Here is a 17,590-nt window from a genome sequence, read left to right on the forward strand (position 1 = left end):
CAAAATATTATCTCCATATACCATTCTACCATTTCCACAAAGACCATGAGAGAAAAGTAGGAACCTTGCTATTAGGAATACATCCCAGATTTTATAGCAAGAAGAGGTTTATGGTAGTCTACTGACAGGTGTTTTAGTAGCTCATTTTCACAGAAAAAAAAAAAAAAAACATACAAAGGTGTGTTTTCCAGAAGAGGGGTGCATCAATACTGCAAATAACCTTAGGTTTAGTGGTTGATAACTGCTCCCTGTTAAATTAGAGAATTAAAATTATCCATCAATATATGCATGTAATGCATGTATTTAGCTGTGTTAAACAGTTTCAAGAAAAATATGCTTTATCTCTTCATGACAGTTCTCTTATTCTTCCTCATCCCTTCCCTTTCCCCCACCCCCATAACAGCCCATCCACATATACTCACAAGACTGGACACACTCATTCGAAAAACATTTCAGAGCAACTAAGAACAATTTTGTGGGTTTTTACATACTTTACAAGCTACAGAAAAACATGACTTCTCAACTAAAATTTTTAAGAGGAGCAGACCCACGCTTCTGTCTCATTCAGAAGATACATCCAATACATTAAATGCTCTATTGTCACATATAACCGCTGTAGCACAGACGAAATATATGCAACTGAGTCACAAGACAATTTACTACTATGTGTGCCTTGCTCTGCATTGTAATTTAAAAAAAAAAAGTCAAATCCCAAAAGCGTAATAGTGTCAAAGCAGAAAAGGATTGTAATTGTCTTATGTTAAGAGATGTATTAATTTAGATTGAATTCATGTTAGATGAAAAAGCTTTTAAAACAAAAAGTTCCCATTTCATGAAAGCATTTAAAGCTCAGAATATTAATTACTCCAAGAACGCTAATAAAACTCAAAGCATACAGGTTCTGGAAGGACTCTCTGAGTTCAGACCACGGTATAGTACCAAATAGTCTGCCATTACTCCAAAGCCACAACAACAGAAAGTTTCTAAGGAATTTGTATTGTTATCACTTGGGTAGCAGAACACAGTTTAAGATTAAAAATAACAGAGCATACATTCATCTTCTTTTCCTGTTTATCTGCATTCTCATTAAATCACACAATGTCTTCTGCTCAAGACAGGTCTGACTTTTAAGAGTATTCTTTGAGACCTACATATCTTGTAGTGCTAGAAGTGAGCGGTGTTTCTATAATTAATTATCAATTCAGAGTCCTGGCTTAGAGCACAGAATTAATGATTTACATCCAGGAAAATATTTCTATAGCCTAACTACAAAGTGGTCAAAACTTGTTTCTACAATAATCTCGAGTCTGTGCACTTGAGAACTTGATTGAGTGTATTGTGCTTACGAGAGGCAACTGAGAAGCCACTTGAATGGCAGACACAGTTGTGCCAATACATGGAAACTGGTTATTGATTGCACTTGTATTTGGGGCGCAGTGGACTCAGACGAACCAGAGCCGAAGGACACCAAAACAGCCTAACAACCCTTGGACACAACATGTTCTGCTTGTAAAAACTGTCGTAAGCTTATGAAAGAAGTGTTGCAATGAACCAAGAGCAAAGCAACCCCCATCACACTGGAGGAAAAAAACAAATATAATCTAAGTGAATGGCCACTTTTCAAAGAATATGACATTTGAGGGGTGGGGGTTGATTGCACAAAACAAAAAGATCACGCACCCATCATTTAACATCAATAGACGCATTTAAAGAACTTCTTCAAGGGTAAGTGTGGCATCACTTGGTTCCTGTTTCATCACTCAGTTAACTTCCTATTCCCACTTTTGTCAGATCCTCTATTTACTGTACAAGCAGGACGTTCATCTAGGTTTCCTTCTTCCCATGACATCAAGTGTATCCACATCCTACTCCTATGAATTTATACAGGACTTTTACTCTACCACACCAAGAAGCAGCTGTAAATGGTTAAATTAGTCCCTGCCACTGTTTCACTAGATTGCTGCAGCTTTGTGAGCGTAGGTGAACGAGCATCCACTTCTTTATCAAAACAGGACAAAATCTCTAAGCCACTTCTGAATACCACTAAAATAGGAATGAACCAAAGATTTCCATTACTTTCTTAAGGAATGAATGAATGTATGCATCATGTATGCAAGGCAACTTCACAGTTTAGAGATCTCCTCTGACTATGTTGTTTTGGGTGGAAAATCATTATCATTTTTCCCTGTGCAGCTACAGTTTGCCAGTAACAGTCTGGAAGAAAATATCACTGCACATATAACCACTCAATTCTAGTAAAAACCCTTGGTAACCAATGCAAATGCTTTAGAGACTCTTACATTTTAGCTTAAGAACAGACAATAATATTGAAAATACATATACCAAACTAAAGTCAGTAAGGCAGCGAACAAAGTAGCAGAGACTGCAAATTTACTCAGCCAATCCCTAGCATGATGCAGAAGTGCTGGAAGAGTTCTGCTATATTTGTACACATTACTGAAAATTCAACAAAACTTCAACCAATTCCAGCTGAGACAACAGAATCCTGTTACTTCAAGCTGTATCATTGCAGACTTCGCAGAACAGATGTTTCCTTTGTTGTGTTTCACTGAGTAACAGAACAAATTTGATTGTCTGAAGTGTCTCATCACAACACAACTGTTGCAAAAATACCCCTCATTCACAGTACTGACACATTATGCTGGTGAGAAAACAGGAAGGGAGGTAAAGAAACTCAGATTTTTTTTCCTCAGCTTTACAATCAAATATAAATCACATTCTCTTAAGACAGGCAGAAATTGGTAAATATTATACCAGCACTCACAAAGCTACAGATGCATGTGTAAGCAGATGTGCAGAATTACTGTCAAAAGTCTCTCACCTGTTCCTTTGGCTGCTGCATTGGGAATTTAGTTCAAAGCAGGGGAAAAAATGCAGGAGCCTATTAGTCTTTCTAGACCTGACATACAGAGTCAATATAATTAGGAACATGAGAGATGTGAGCGGAAAGACTGCAGCTTATTGAGCCTAAAAGCTGCAACTGAGTAAAAACAGTGGCACGTCTGCAGCATGTGACATGAAGCAGGGAGGTCTTTCAGCACATCCTAAACAAAGTCAATAAGAAATACATTCTTTTAACTGAGTATATAGTAATTGGTTTAACCAGATGTGCTACTAACCACAAACCGTAGGATAATACTCAGCATTTCACTGGCAAATCGAGTCTAAATTGACTGTAAGGAACATAAAATTGTTACTTTAGCACAAGTACCAAGAGCTAAGGAATTCCCAAACACTGCTCCTTCCCACACTTTGATTACACTTTTCTCCCCTTCACCACAGAATACATGATGCTGTCTACCTACTTCAAATCTGGAAGAAACACAATTTCCTTCAGCCAGCAAATACTGCAAAGGAGTATTAACCAGGGGAAAAAAAAATTATTTTTATACCTGAAGATCATTTAGTCTACTTCCTCAGGTAGAGATGTTACTGTAGCATACCTGATGTGTCTTACACAGCAGAGTGAAAATATTCACAGTATCCTGACAGAGAAGGTGGCTGGCATTAAAAACCTGTCAAATGCAATTTTTTTTAATTTACTAGGTCAACTTAACGCTTTTACACATATTCCAGTCATCTCCTTTAATATAGCAAATAGTATTAAAGGAGTGAAAAGAATTAAAAATAGAAAATAATTGCTGTTACTTATGAGAACAGGATTCAACTGCTTGAAAACTAATCACAGTGACATAGTACAGCCTTGTCCATTAACCAGATGCTCATGGAGACCTTATATTACCCAGCACTAGCTCCTGTACAATACTCAGGCTACTAGACAGCTTAATTTTTGAGTATTAGATATAATTCTCTACCACATATTTAAAGTGTAACGGGATTCTGCCCCCCTTCCTAAAAAAAATGAACGGCAATAAAATATAGCAAAAGTAGTGAATCATGATGTTTAGTATTAGCAAAATATTGAAGTTGTAGGCACTGTTCGTCAGGTTGAAATTAATGCCTTGCTGAAGCATAAATATTTATCCAGTGCAAACAGCAGGAAACCTTAGGAGACAGCATGGCTTTAAGCACTTTAGTGTGTTAATTAGTACCCAGTGCAGTTTCAGAGCATGCTATGCTATTTTTAAATAAAGCTTAGCTTCCAAATAGAGGGAAGTAAGAAAATGTAAAGGTAGAAGATAAGATAGCCTAAGAAAGCTGTCTTTAATAGCTATCAAAAGTGACCCAAATATACTTTTTTTTTTGGCACAAAGTTTAGAATGAGAGCTCTTGTGCCAATCAGGATAGAAAACAGGTACTTAGCAACTTTTGCATCAGCAATAGGCACATTTTACTAGCACTACTTTTACCTAAATTTCTTCACTATGCTTTGGTTGCTACACAGCATTTCATATAATCAGAGGTTAGAGATGGAAAAACAAAAACATACATATGTTTTGAAGAGATAGCCCATTTCCAAGACTTCGTCTCAACAATCAGATGATTCTTCAGCATTGCTGGTCATTTATAAATTAAGAAGTGTTTCATGCATGCCCTCACTTTGCATGACATTCTCCATATACAAGAGTGATGATAATTAAATATCTGTCCAAATTCCATGTCCTTTATTGATTCCAGTTCTAATAAATAATGCTCCTAATAACAACTGTTTATTGAACCCGTCTGTTTTACATTTGTATACCATTTGTAAGTTACACTGAAGCCTTCCAAACAGAACCCTTAATTCATCACACAAACAACTACACCAACATCCTCTCCCTTCTGGCACTACAGGACAAAACAGGGTCACATTCAGACAATTTCAGGACTCACTTGGCCGTAAGTCATACTGCTTTCATTCACTATCTTTCCAGTTGTTAGCAAAGCATGTAAGTTCATGTGGGGATGTTACTAAAGAAATTGCCATAAATAACAGTTGCCCTCACAGACTCGGCCAAGATGCTATTTTTATTCTGCTCCTCTTGAACATGGTCCTGATTAGGGCAAAGGCTTCAAAACAGTTTCACCAGAAGTACAAGAAAATACCTCATATCCAGCACTAATTCAGAAATGCTATAAACTGAAAACTATTACAGTTGTTAGATCTTTCAGATGTAGGTTTGGTGTTTGGGGTTTTTTTTATATTTAATTCAAGAGTATTTGAGTTTTCAAGCAAGTGAAGTTTCAACACAAATTCTGATCGAAATCTATCTACAGAAAGAACAAATGCAGAAGCATTTCACCTGTCAGCCTTGTGGAAAACTTTTTAAATTTCAAATGTTTTCAAATAACTAAATAATTCAAGTGTCAGTTATTTATAGAGAAAATCTCAAGTTCATGCAGAAGTACTTCATCTAAAAAGTGTGTGCATACACTTACAAGTTGTAGAGTAGAGGAAAGAGTCTGGTCATTGCAGGAATAAACATTTTAATGGCATGCAGAGCTTGAGCAGCAGCTTTAAACACAGCTTAGCAGCAATATGCAGTTGCTACACACTAAAAACATTTTCATACTTTAGTACTCCTTGTTTTCAACAACACTGACACAGAGTTCTGTCCTTATCCTGACACCTTGTTGCTGCCTTCCAAGATTATCTCACAAAGCATTTCAAATAAACTAATCCAATTTAAGTTTCTAAATAACTGATGCTAATAAAAAAATGCTGTAATTCCAACATATTCTCCACTTCCAAATGTGCATTTCATACGTCATCATTTCAATTCTAGCAACTGAGGACAGCCAATGCCAAAAGGGCTACTTTTCCTGGAACAGAAAGAAAACACAGATTGAAAGAAAAGATCTCATGTCTACAATTCTAATTTAAGTGGTCTTTTATGTGTGTGTGTATATATATATATATATACACACACACACTTGCACAATTAAACAGAACAGCACTAACAAAAGCAAAGCTGTAATTCTCCTAAGCAGGGAAACTACAAAATTCCAGTAAACCAACAAACTCAAGCACATCCTACCAAGTAGGTACCAACACACTGAAAGACGCTGCCCATGAATTGCAGGTTTTAAGCATGCTGTATTTTCATAATCCCATGGAAGTCTCAGAGATTAGACAGAGTCACTCCAGTCAAACTATCTAACCTGAGAAGATAATTACAGATGGGCAGTCTTCAGTTTTGCACTTTGAAGCATATGCAGTTTGGACTCTAGTTCTCTTAACCTCAAGGAGAACAAGAGTATGCACACAAGGAAGGTCACAGTGTCAGGGTTCTCATTTCCTATACAGCAAGATCAGATCTCCTGCTTAAATTTCATGCACGTTGCTCCTGGAAGACTGACTGCTTGGTAACACTGAAGTAACACACGCAATGCAGTGATTCACAGGTGTAACCTCCACTTCTGCCAACAAAACTACCTCCACAGTCCCATGGGAGACCTAAGCATAAACTTTGTACCCAGTCTTCCATTTGTGAGAGATCAAGCATGCCAGGTTATGCAGAGAGCACATTTGTCAAAGGGAAGGGCTGGGAATGAAACCTGGCCTGGCAATTCACCTAAAGGATTTAAGTCTAAGCTCTTCCCAATAGAGGCTTTGTATGTTTGCTGAGTGCACAGGTGATCTTTGTTAGGAGCCCAAGAGCTACTGCATTTTAATATTCTCATCAACATAAACATTTATGCCTCATCTGAAAGCCTCAAATACTCCACAAGCTCTTAGTCCCAAAGGAAAGTCTGGGAACTGTGACTTTTCTCTAAGAAATCATGCAGATTTTGCAAACTGTGCATTTTCCATACAACCTCAAAAAACACAGTGTTATATCAGGCCATGAAATATATATTTATTTTCTAATTAAAATAACCAGACATTAGCCAACATTTGATAACTAATAATTTAAACCTCAAGAATGAAAAGGTCATTTTCACATTGCATGCATTGAAGTCAGTAACACATTACGAAGACAACCTAACATTTAACTTAAGGTTCACTTTGACGACAAGTAATTTCCTGACATGAACATGCAGATGGTTCAAGATACTGGGGTTTTAGAGGAATGTGTACTATGAAACAGACTTGAACTCAGTGACTTACTACTAGGTTTGACCCAGCCACATGCATCAGCCAACAGGCTCTTCTCCCAGCTTAGAGTCAGCCCCACTGTGTTAAGTAAAACACAGATGACACATACCACTTGTAGTGCCCAGCCTTGCAATATCTCACACACATGTTTGTGATACAAGTCCTCACCAAATTAGAATTCAAGTGACTTAACTACCCAGCTATGCCTGAGAACTTGTCTCCCATGGACTCTCTCAAGTGAAAGCAAACCCGCCCATTCAGGAGACTACAGAAGAACTTCAACATGATTCTGTCCCTGACAGCCTTTTTTCCTTGGAAGAAGCTTTCTGATTAAATTTAATATGTCCCTTTAAAACAGCTCACCGCTGCAAGGAAGTGAATTGTTACAGTTAATAAATTATCCCAAGTAGTACCGAACTTCCTCAAAATTATCATCCCTCTGATAAAAGGCCAACTAGAAGTGCCTTGCCTCACAAAGAGATTACACAGAAGAGAAGCAGATGGGTTCTGTATTTCAAAATTTGCATTTTTACTTTTTTTTCCTACTATGGAGGAAAAAATACATCCAAAAACACTGCCAGAAGGATCTAAAATTCAACTTCAAAGTGTATTACTTTTACCAAAACTATTTCACTGATGAAACTCCAATAGATTGCAAATGAATTTGACCACATCATACAACACTAATTACTTCTTGTAACAAAAGAACTTGTTGAAACGTGGAGGGAATAAAAGTAAGTCACCCTTGGAAGGGTGAAACTGTATGATCTTTGACGTCCCTTCTAACTCAAATCTTTCAAAGACATTGTGGAAAGCACAAACTTGTGAAAAAACACTGTAGCATCCAAGTCCATTACTGGAGGGAAAAACTGAAGAAAAGCCTTTTAAATGCCATGAAATGCAGCCATCACTCTACACTTTGCTTCATAATACTGATTTTTGCCTCTTTGCAGTGCAATTTACTCAAGTTGCCTTAAAAAAAAGTCACTAAATCTGAATTTGCAGCTAACAACCCTAACCCCAATCGTGTAACAGAAACTTTCATACTCTGCTCTTCTACAGTCATCTCCTCACGCACTGGCAGTGTACGTTAAAACTTCTGAAAGGTCGACACTAGCAAGCCTTCATAATCCTCAAGTACACAAACCTTTCCCCTGTGAACCTAAGGCTCGGGAGCTTTTTCGGCATAGAGCTGGAATTCAATTGTACGGGAAACAAACATGACGGCTGTCGGGATTACATGGGACAAGACAAGTCCAGGGGCACAATCTCTGCTTTCATCGTCACCTTTGAAACAGAAAGCACATAGAAGGTCACTTCAATTTAATGTGCGCCACGTGAAATCACGAAGCCCAGGGAGGCACAAGCCCTGCAGCCTGCGGCTGGCTCGGGAGCCGCCAACTCCGCGGTTCTAACTGTTGCTGCCACCTCCCGCATCCCCGCGGCGGGGACCCAACTCACCGCGCCGAGGAGAGCACCAAACATGCCCACAGGACGGGTTAGGATGAAGGCGTTTCACAGCACGCCGCCGAACCCTGCCCCAAACCTCCCCACGAAGGTCTGCAGTGAAGCCGGGAAGCCCGCTGCTAGGCACCGCGCTGCCTGCCCTGCTCCGGGGACACCGCGGGAGCAGCTCCTTTGTCTCTCCCGCAGCCCCGGCCGCCTTCTCCCGGCGGCAGAAGGCGCCGCTGCCTCGCCGGCCCCAGACGCCCCGGCGATGCCGCCGCTTGCCCGCTCTGCCCTGCCGGAGCCGGACCGTGCGCGGGCGGTGCGCGGCGAGCGGGCGGTCAGACACGGCCGGGATGCCGGCGGGGCCCCGGGAGGACCCTCGGGAAGGGGGGGAAGATCGCAGCCGGTACCGGAGCGGCGCCCCACAGCCCCGCACCAGGAACAACGACCCACCCTGCCCCTCCATCGCCCCCGGGCACCCGCCCTGCCCCCGGCAACTCCGCCGCCCCCTCCCGGCCTCCCTCCCCGCGCCCTTCACCCACCGCCGCCCCGGCGAGTCACGGCCGCTCCAGCCGCGCGCCGCCGGCTGCCCCAGGGTGGGGCGCGGGACCCGGAGCCAGAGGGGCTCCGCTCAGTCGGCCGCGAGTTCCCCGACGGCCACGGCCGCCCCGTCGGGATGCATCAGCCCCGCGCGGGAAAAAAAGTTGTCCCCGCGGGAGCGGTCGGGAATCGAACTCACCCTGCCGCCCGGCGGCTCCGCCGCGGCCGCGACTCAAACTCACCCTCCCGCCGGGAGCGGCGGCGGCGGGCGGGCACCGCCCGGCCCCACCGCTGCCTGGCGGCGGCCGCAGCCAACCGCAGCGCGCAGCGCGGTCACGCCAGCCAATAGCGCGGCAGAGCGGACCGTGCGCGCGCCCCGCTCCCCCAATGGGCGGGGCCGGCCCGCTCCGAGGGCGGGCGGCGGCGGCGGGGCCGGGTGGCAGCGGTGGGCGCGCTGTGAGGGCGCCCCGGGGGCGGGCACGGAAGCCGGAGGAGAAGGCATCGGCTCCCCGTCGCGGGTGGGTCGGGAGCGTGGTCCTGGCCGAAGCTCTGGCGGGGTCCGGAGCGCTAAGCAGGGTCGTGCCCCGCGGGAAGATGCGCCCCCGGGCCAGCGCCCGCTCCCGAAACTGCCCTGCGAGCGCGGGTGGCAGCGGGCACTCGGAACAAAACACGGGTGGCAGCGCTTGGGATGGGTTCGAGAGAGTGGCTCCAGAGCTGCATGGGTTCTGCCGCCGTCCCAAATCACGCATTGCCCCCGGCCTGACACTTTTAAATAAAAACAGAGCTGGAGGCAGGAGCAGGGGGAGGCAGAGTGACGTCTGACTGCCCCAGCCCAACAAAGGTACGGCTGACAGCTCCACAGGAGATGTTTCCAGGCACCCTGATGGGAATGCCACAGAATTGAATGCCTCTTAATTTCCATCAGGCGTGTTTTAATCATTATTTAGATACTGAATTCTTATCAGCCTTCCCCAAGTGAAGCAATTGTGGGCAAGTCTCATTCCACAGCACTCCAAGGCCTTTTCAATTACAAGTACTATTTTTCCTCCCCCCATATTTTTTCTACTGAGTTCATCCTTGGACTGCTCTGAAGAACAATCTTGAAATAAAACTGCATGCCCCACAAATAGCTACTTTTGATTTTTACATCTTTTTGTTGCCACCGGAGTTTCTTTGTAAGTATGCTTTCAGGATGTAAGTTTTATTCCTCAGAAGCACGCACTTCTGGTAATCTTCTGGATTAATAAAGATTAAATTAATCAGTAATCTAATTGCTCTGCGGTGAAATCAAGGCAAAGAGGCTGTGATTTGGCCTGTGTCAAATACCATGTAATGACAGAGCCTGAATTAACACCACCAACACTGTCACAAAGTGCTGTCCCATATGATTACTCATTTAAAAGCCATGGTCTTCTATGCCTTGCCCATGTTCATTTCTTCAGTTACTCTGTACAGGTAGATAATGTGTTCACACCCAAGTTTATTAACTTCCTTGGAGCCTTGAACCTGAGAAAATACCAGGTTCAATGCACTTCCTCAAGTTTTTCTTGGCCATCCTGCATATGGACATCAATATCATTCTGTCTGAGCTGTTTCTAGACTTGTGCTATTGTACCATTCATTTCCATAGGTATGTAGCATATTAATTTGTTGACAATAAAATGTGTTGCTTTCAAGGACCTTTTATAACATAAACCATAATACATAAAAATTGCTTTTAGAATATAAATGTCTTACTAAGCCATTTGTCTTTAGAATACTCCCACTGTGCTATGGTCTAAATTCAATCTGTCATCAGTTTCTATGACACTGGATAAAATAGGTCTGTTTTCCTGAAAAGATAGATACTAGTTCCAACAAAGGTTTAAAAAAGCTATATTATTTCACTAAGATGAAGAGAGACAATTGAATGACATAATTTTAGGAACAACCAAATGGAACTTTTAAAGGGAGATAATAAACTTCTACCTTTGAAAGAATATACATCTTATCACAGCCAGAATACTTAACAGTTTGGGGATTTTGGTTTTTTTAAAGACCTTTGCCTGACTGACTTTCTCTGCATTCCTACCACGATTTCTGCCAACAACATTGCAGGCATACACAGCTTCCATCACAATGTCTTGCCCACCTGCTGCCTGTAGCTATTCCAGAGACCCTCCTGGTTTTTCTGATCCAACAGTTACCAAAAAAAGGCCAAGTCAATTAAGTCTGAAGAGAACCAAGTAAAAAAAATCCACATTTCTAAACATGATTCTGTCCCCTGAGCTGGTTTACTGCTCAGTTCTGCAGTTCTGAGAGCAGCGTGGACCAAAGAACAAGCAACAGAAGCAAAGACACAGCAGTGCAGGAGCAGTTTATTAGCCTGCATGCTCAGACCCAGTGTCAGGAGGGGGACTGAGTGCTGATGTGGCTTGTGACATACTGAGTGACGCTGATAATTGCAAACAGAGGTACTGAGATCACACTACCGTTAGTTACTAATTTTACTGTTATTAATGTGTTGTAACTGTAATAATTACCAGAAGTAATGAATCATCTGCAAACAAAAGGCAGGCAAATTATTCTCATGCAGCAGCTAACTGTTCTTCAATGTCAGGTCACATTATCAAAAGAAAATAGTTCAGCTTGTATTACTTCCACAGATTTTATTTTTTTAACTCCTAAATTATTTTAGTGTTTCAGGCATTCTTAACACATTAGCCTTAATATTCTAGATGCACAAAAAAAGTATGCAATAAATTTTCTTTTTAATGTGTTTAGATTTTTGTGCAGATACGTACACATCACTTACTGCAGTTTAGTCTTATGTTTAGGGCAGAGTTTTTTTGCCATTAGTAATCCATTTCAAACTGCCCTCTCAGAGGAGGACCACAAAGAATCAGAACTTTTGTTCCACTTTCAGAGCAGTCAGAACTGCTCAGTGCTGTTTCACAAACAGTATTTCCAGGAAGAAGATCTCTTCAGATTTCATAAAACATTCTAATTTCTCAGAAATATAATTTGGAACCTAGAGTTTCTGCCTGCTTCATAATTTTCAATCTCTGCCTATTCATTACAAGTTCTTATATTTAGATATATAATGGAGTTGTAAGCTTCTTTAAAAATAGAAATCCTTGATAAATAAATACTTAACAACCTTAATCTCTGTCATATGACCATGTTCTTAAAGCTCAAATCAACACAGAGACCATTTTAAAAAGATAATGCATCTGGACCATGGGAAAAAAATAGCAGTTATTTCTAGTCATCTGATCTCAGACCAAATCTGTAGCCTAGGCCAGGCTGGCTGTGACCACAGTAACAGCACGTGCTGCTCCATGGATGGGAGCACCATTGTGGAGCAGCCCTTCTGTTTTGATTAGGATGGAGCAACACTCGCTGCAGAATTAAGAGCAGTCTGTACTCTTGATTAGAAATTCAGCTAAGATTTTCAAAGATGCCCAGAACTCACATTGCTCTCCTAGAGAGCCTTTGATTAACTCCCCTAACTGGGTCTACAAGGAAGCATCGAGTCGTTCTTCAAATCAGCAGAGGTCCAAGAGCTTTGTATCAAATGCAAAAGGCCCTGGTCCAACATTCTCCATGAGAACAGTTTCAGTTACCAAAGCATGTAAAATGTCAGGAAGAAAAGAAGGAAGAAAATCATGCTGACCTAGGAAGAAAAGACAGATATTCTGAAATTTCATTTGTAATAGAAATAAGATGACAGCACTTTCTGTAAAAAAACCGACAAATTCTGCAATTTTTATTTTAGAACCTCTGAAACAACTGACTATGACGTTTTGACAGTGTCAGATGTTCAGTTTTGACTTACAGTTTTCTTCCTTATATTCTCGTTTCAACCATAAATAAAGTATTTCAATAGCTTTCTCTTGAAAACATTAAAGAAATCAGTATCTTCCTACAAAATGTTACATATTCTCAAATCCATGTTTTGACAGAAAATTGCTCCAGAAAGCGAAAAATCACTAATATCTGTTTGACTTCGAAACACTGAATATCTCATGGTCTCAGATTTCTCTTACTATCACGAAACATTTTAAAGGAAACTGTTCAAGAAGGAAGGATTCTATAAGCATTTTGTTGGTCAATTTAAATAAAAGTCCTTTTACTAGAACTTCAAATTAAAAATAAAAAATGTATACTAGCATAGAACTATATAGAAGTACCCTTTACTTCACCATTTATGGAAGGTTTTGAGGGCACCCTGAGCCAGGGAAAAGCCGGGAGGTCTGGCTGTGCCCTCACCGATAGCGACTCTGTAGGTGCAAAGAGCGAGCTCCTCACCCAAGGGAGCTAGTCCCAAGCTAAGCTGTACGGGCGTGCGGGCGGAGGCAAAGAAGAAGGAGGGACTCCCCGTATGGGTTCCACAAGCACGTTTATTTAAGGTGAAAGACCAGGGATGAAAAGCAGGTGTGAAAGCAGTGTCCAGGGATTTTATCCTCGGAGAAATCGGGGTGGAGAAAGGGGAGATAGCCAATAGGGAAGGGCAAGAGGAGAGGCGTCTACAGGGAATTAACCAATGGGGAACACTTGTAGGCGGGATAACAGAGAACAACCAATCGGGCATCGAGTAACACAGAACTTTCCAGAACTAATACATTATCAACTAAGGGGATAAATATTTATGAACTTATACATAAAACTGGGAGGGGACAACAGAAACTGATCAACTTACAACAGGCAAGTCAGAGAGACAAAGGCTTGTAGGGAATCGCCCTCACCATGGAGGTTGTCTTTAGTCATCAGTGCCTGACCACCAGAGTCTGGATTTTATTGTTTCCTCTGGGGTCATTGTGGCTGCAGCCACTCACACTGCAACAAAGTTTCATATAGTCTAAATAAAGATAGCTTTTATCTTACAGCTCTTACCAGCCGGGAGTTCTCCTGGCAACCTGGAGTTCTTAGCTTTTCATGACAGTGTTCACACACAGGCATACCGCTACTATGGCTTGATTTGCTAAGACTGCAAAGAAATATTTATTATAAAACCACTACAGTAGAATTAAAAACAAAATAGTACTTTATTTTACTATGCAAAGGCTTTCCAAAAATTTAAATTCACATAACTCAAATTTAAAACTTCGTCTGACTTGCTGTTGAAGGTCAGTTATCTGAACAGTATGTTCCATATCAATATTTTGTACTAAGGGATGATGCTTACAATACCTGAAAATACAAGATAATAGATTCTGATTTTGATTAAATTTTAAGGGGAAACTACTATAAGGATTTGATAACAGAGAAAGCTTTCTCTTACGGTACCAGTAACATAAGGCGATACTTAAAAAACATAGCAACCAAATCATCATAAACATAAATAATATATAATCTATCCTCACTACACAAGAGCTAGGATATCCATTACTTTTTCTTCCTCACACTTACAAAGCAGAGGTTAAAAGCATGTAGGTAGGTTTGTAAGCACAGCAGTTGACAAGATTAATTGCTTGAGTGGAAAGACACAAGCATTGCATCAAAGCCGGCGTAGTCCAAAATGTTAGAAATGAGCCCTCAAGGTCAGGGAGGGGAACAGAGGAACAACGTGGAGACTGCTGTTATGAGAAGTACAAACATACAGCATCATGACAGAACTGACAGTGGGAGAGGCTGTATTTGGGATGGGGAAGCTAGAAGGAGGAGATAAGGATCCACTACAGCAAAGCATTTCCTGCGAGTCCTGTGGCACACTCCCCACGCAGCACTACAGTTCTTCCTGCTCAGAAAAGCACTGAAAGAAAAGCTGCTACCCACTGGCCTTCTATGCAACACCTCTGCTTTGGTATTAGCAGTTCAATTAAAGTATCACAGCTGTCTTAATTATCATGGCTGAGCTGGGTTTCTTCTCCTTATAACCACAACTGTTTGTAGTGCCTGACTGGGGGCTGCTCCTTGCTGTATACACAAGGAGGAACGGGGAGGGCTGGTGAGGATGCTGTGAGAGATGAGGAAAAATGTTGCAAAGCAATCCAAGGATTTTTACGTTTTCATGGTTCTTCACATGCTTGCTAATTATTACTCCTACAGAAAATTCCTCTCCCGCCCCCTCTGTGCCTGGGCACGTTGACAGTATTCTGAGTGTGTGTATTTATTGTCTTGCTGCTGGACTACAGAAAATTAACAGCTCGGTTTACAAGGGCCGTCAGACACCCTGGCCAGCTGCATATCCTTTTCGTGAGAATCTCACAGTGATGGGCTGTTCCCCAGTGAGCAAGCCAAGCCGTGTCCCACCGTGCCCCCCGAGGGGCCCGGAGGTGCCCGGGAGAAGCCGTGTCCGCCCGGGGCAGCGCCCGGGGCCGGTGCGGGGCGGTGCGGGGCTGTGCGAGGCTGCCCGGCTGCGCTCACCACTTCCTCCCTCGGCGTGTGGGGAGCTCGTGAAGGGGCTGTGCTTGTGTTCAGCGCCACCAGCCGACATTTCACTACTGCTTACTCTTGGGTCACGCTTGGCAGCTTTGCCTTTGAATCCCAAGGGCTAGAAACACATGCACAACTTTTTTACATAGGAAGCTCTCCCTTCTGATGTAACCCTACTGGCCCCCAAGTCAGGGTGCTAGAGCCAAGCCTACAAAGTTCATGTGTCCTCTGCTAACCCAGAGAAGCAGCCTGGACACCCTGACACCCAGCCAGTGTTGGGAAGTCCTCATCACATGTACTGTGGTTGGCTCCACACAGAACTGTGGAAGCAGTCTGGAAAATCAGCATCAGTGTGTCTGTATAGAAACATCTTTTTGGTCTGACCCGACTCCACTGCCATGGCCGCTTCCTACTCTCAGCTGGAGCTCTTCCAGTGCACAAGAACCAGAACTGGCTTAGAGACTCACATTTCAAGCAATTACCCCAGCAAAAGTTAAGGCTTCAATTACATTGCTAAGTTTCATAATCCTGAGAGAGATTAATGTTTATTGTAAAGCAGATAGGATGACAAATTACAAGCTAAGCTGCAAGAGAGACAGAAGGTTGGCATTAGGAAATCACAGAATCATAGAACAGTTTGGGTTGGAAGGGACCTTTAAAGGTCATCTTGTCCAACATCCCTGCAATGACCAGGGACATCTTCAACTAGATCAGGTTGCTCAGAATCCCCTCCAACCTGACCTTGAATGTTTCCAGGGATGGGGTGTCCACCACCTCTCTGGGCAATCAGTTCCAGTGCTTAACCACCCCCATTACAAGAAATTTCATCCTTATATCTAGTCTCAATCACACTCTTTTACTGTAAACCGTTATGCTTTGCCCTATTGCTACAGGCCTTAGTAAAAAGTTTGTTCCCATATTTCTTACAGGCCTGCTCTAACTGTACTGATAGCACTGCAACTGCAGTTCACTGAAGAAAAATGTGCAATTACCACAGCTCAGGTTTTTAAGAAAAGCTTAGGCATATTTGACCCTGCTTTAAGACAGATACAGAGAACTGAGTGATGTATCTTCATGATTACGCTTCCAACTTCTGGGCTTTTACTGTGATGCTTATTCTGTCCTCTCAAAGCAATCAGTTAGAGACTGAACATTTTAAGACTTAAGTGAAATTAAATTATAGTGCTATGAAATGCTTTTAGAAAAAGTACGAGAACACTGTTAATGGAAAAATAAGTATTCTTTAATAGGACAGTATATGTAACAAAAATCTCACTTATTTGAACCAGAATCCAAAGTGAACGTGAGGTAGGTAGTTACCTTTGTTATCTTTTCCGAGAGATTATAGCTAAGTTTGTCTCCTGCTTTTAGTTAATAGCTATATCTTCACAGTTCTTAAAATGTTACTGTAGGGTTTTTTACAGTTTGCTTTCATAGATAGCTTTGATAAAATTACACCCTACATTTCCTGAGGATAAAAGATATAATTTTTTTCCCATGTTCTTTGACAGTACCCAGATAAGGTGGTAACTTACAAACAAGAGCATTCTTTGCAACCCATTCATTACCCCATTTATTTTAATAAAATTTTATGGGCCTTTTCTGCTATTTTTGCTTACTCAGAACAGCCAGACAGATGTCTGTTCTTGTTCTGTCAAAAGCGTCAGTTGCTTTGTTTTTATTAAATGTGTTGTTTTCCTGCCAGCAGAGAACCTTTCCACTTGGTCAAGGACACAATTCCAGCCAACATTCTTTTAAGAATGGGAACAATGACAAAAATCTTGCCAATAAGAATTGCTTTCCTCTTAGCGTTGAGAGGTCACAAATTTGTTCTAATTATCTGGCCATTTCCCCTAGAATTTATGTTGGTCACAGAGACTTGCTTCAGTCTCAAAGACTGGACTAACAAGGAGAAGCAGACTCTTAAGTTAATCAGGCCATTAGTGCTCTGCTTTCTTGCTATCTGCTTCCCCAAAGCCTGCCATTAAAAAAAACCAACTTATTTTTCATAGGGCTATTATCTAGACAAAAGAGAACATTCAAATTATGTACTTATTATTTGATATAGCTGCACCCTGTTGATTTTTAGAAAGTCACATTTCAGCTCAAGCAGCTTGCTTCACTCAGCTCAGCTTGTGCTCTATTTTATCTGACGACATCTTACATATTGTCAGTCTGTCATGAAGAACACAGACGCAGCACTGGCTAAAATTAAAAAGGGACAACACTCACTAAATACATATC

The 17,590-nt window shown here is 41.9% G+C and overlaps 1 protein-coding gene across 2 annotated transcripts in view; it reads right to left on the bottom strand.

Moving 5' to 3' along the window:
* HYCC1 (hyccin PI4KA lipid kinase complex subunit 1) overlaps nucleotides 1–9,227 on the bottom strand; it is a 47,689-nt gene extending 38,462 nt beyond the window's left edge. For both annotated transcript variants that reach the window (XM_082289977.1, XM_082289978.1), the window contains exon 1: nucleotides 9,189–9,227. The gene's annotated coding sequence lies outside the window, so the exon portion shown is untranslated. The remainder of the gene's footprint in view (nucleotides 1–9,188) is intronic.
* Between the last annotated feature and the right edge of the window lie 8,363 nt (nucleotides 9,228–17,590).

Source organism: Coloeus monedula, assembly GCF_965178545.1.
Source record: "Coloeus monedula genome assembly, chromosome: 1".
Classification (NCBI taxonomy): domain Eukaryota; kingdom Metazoa; phylum Chordata; class Aves; order Passeriformes; family Corvidae; genus Coloeus; species Coloeus monedula.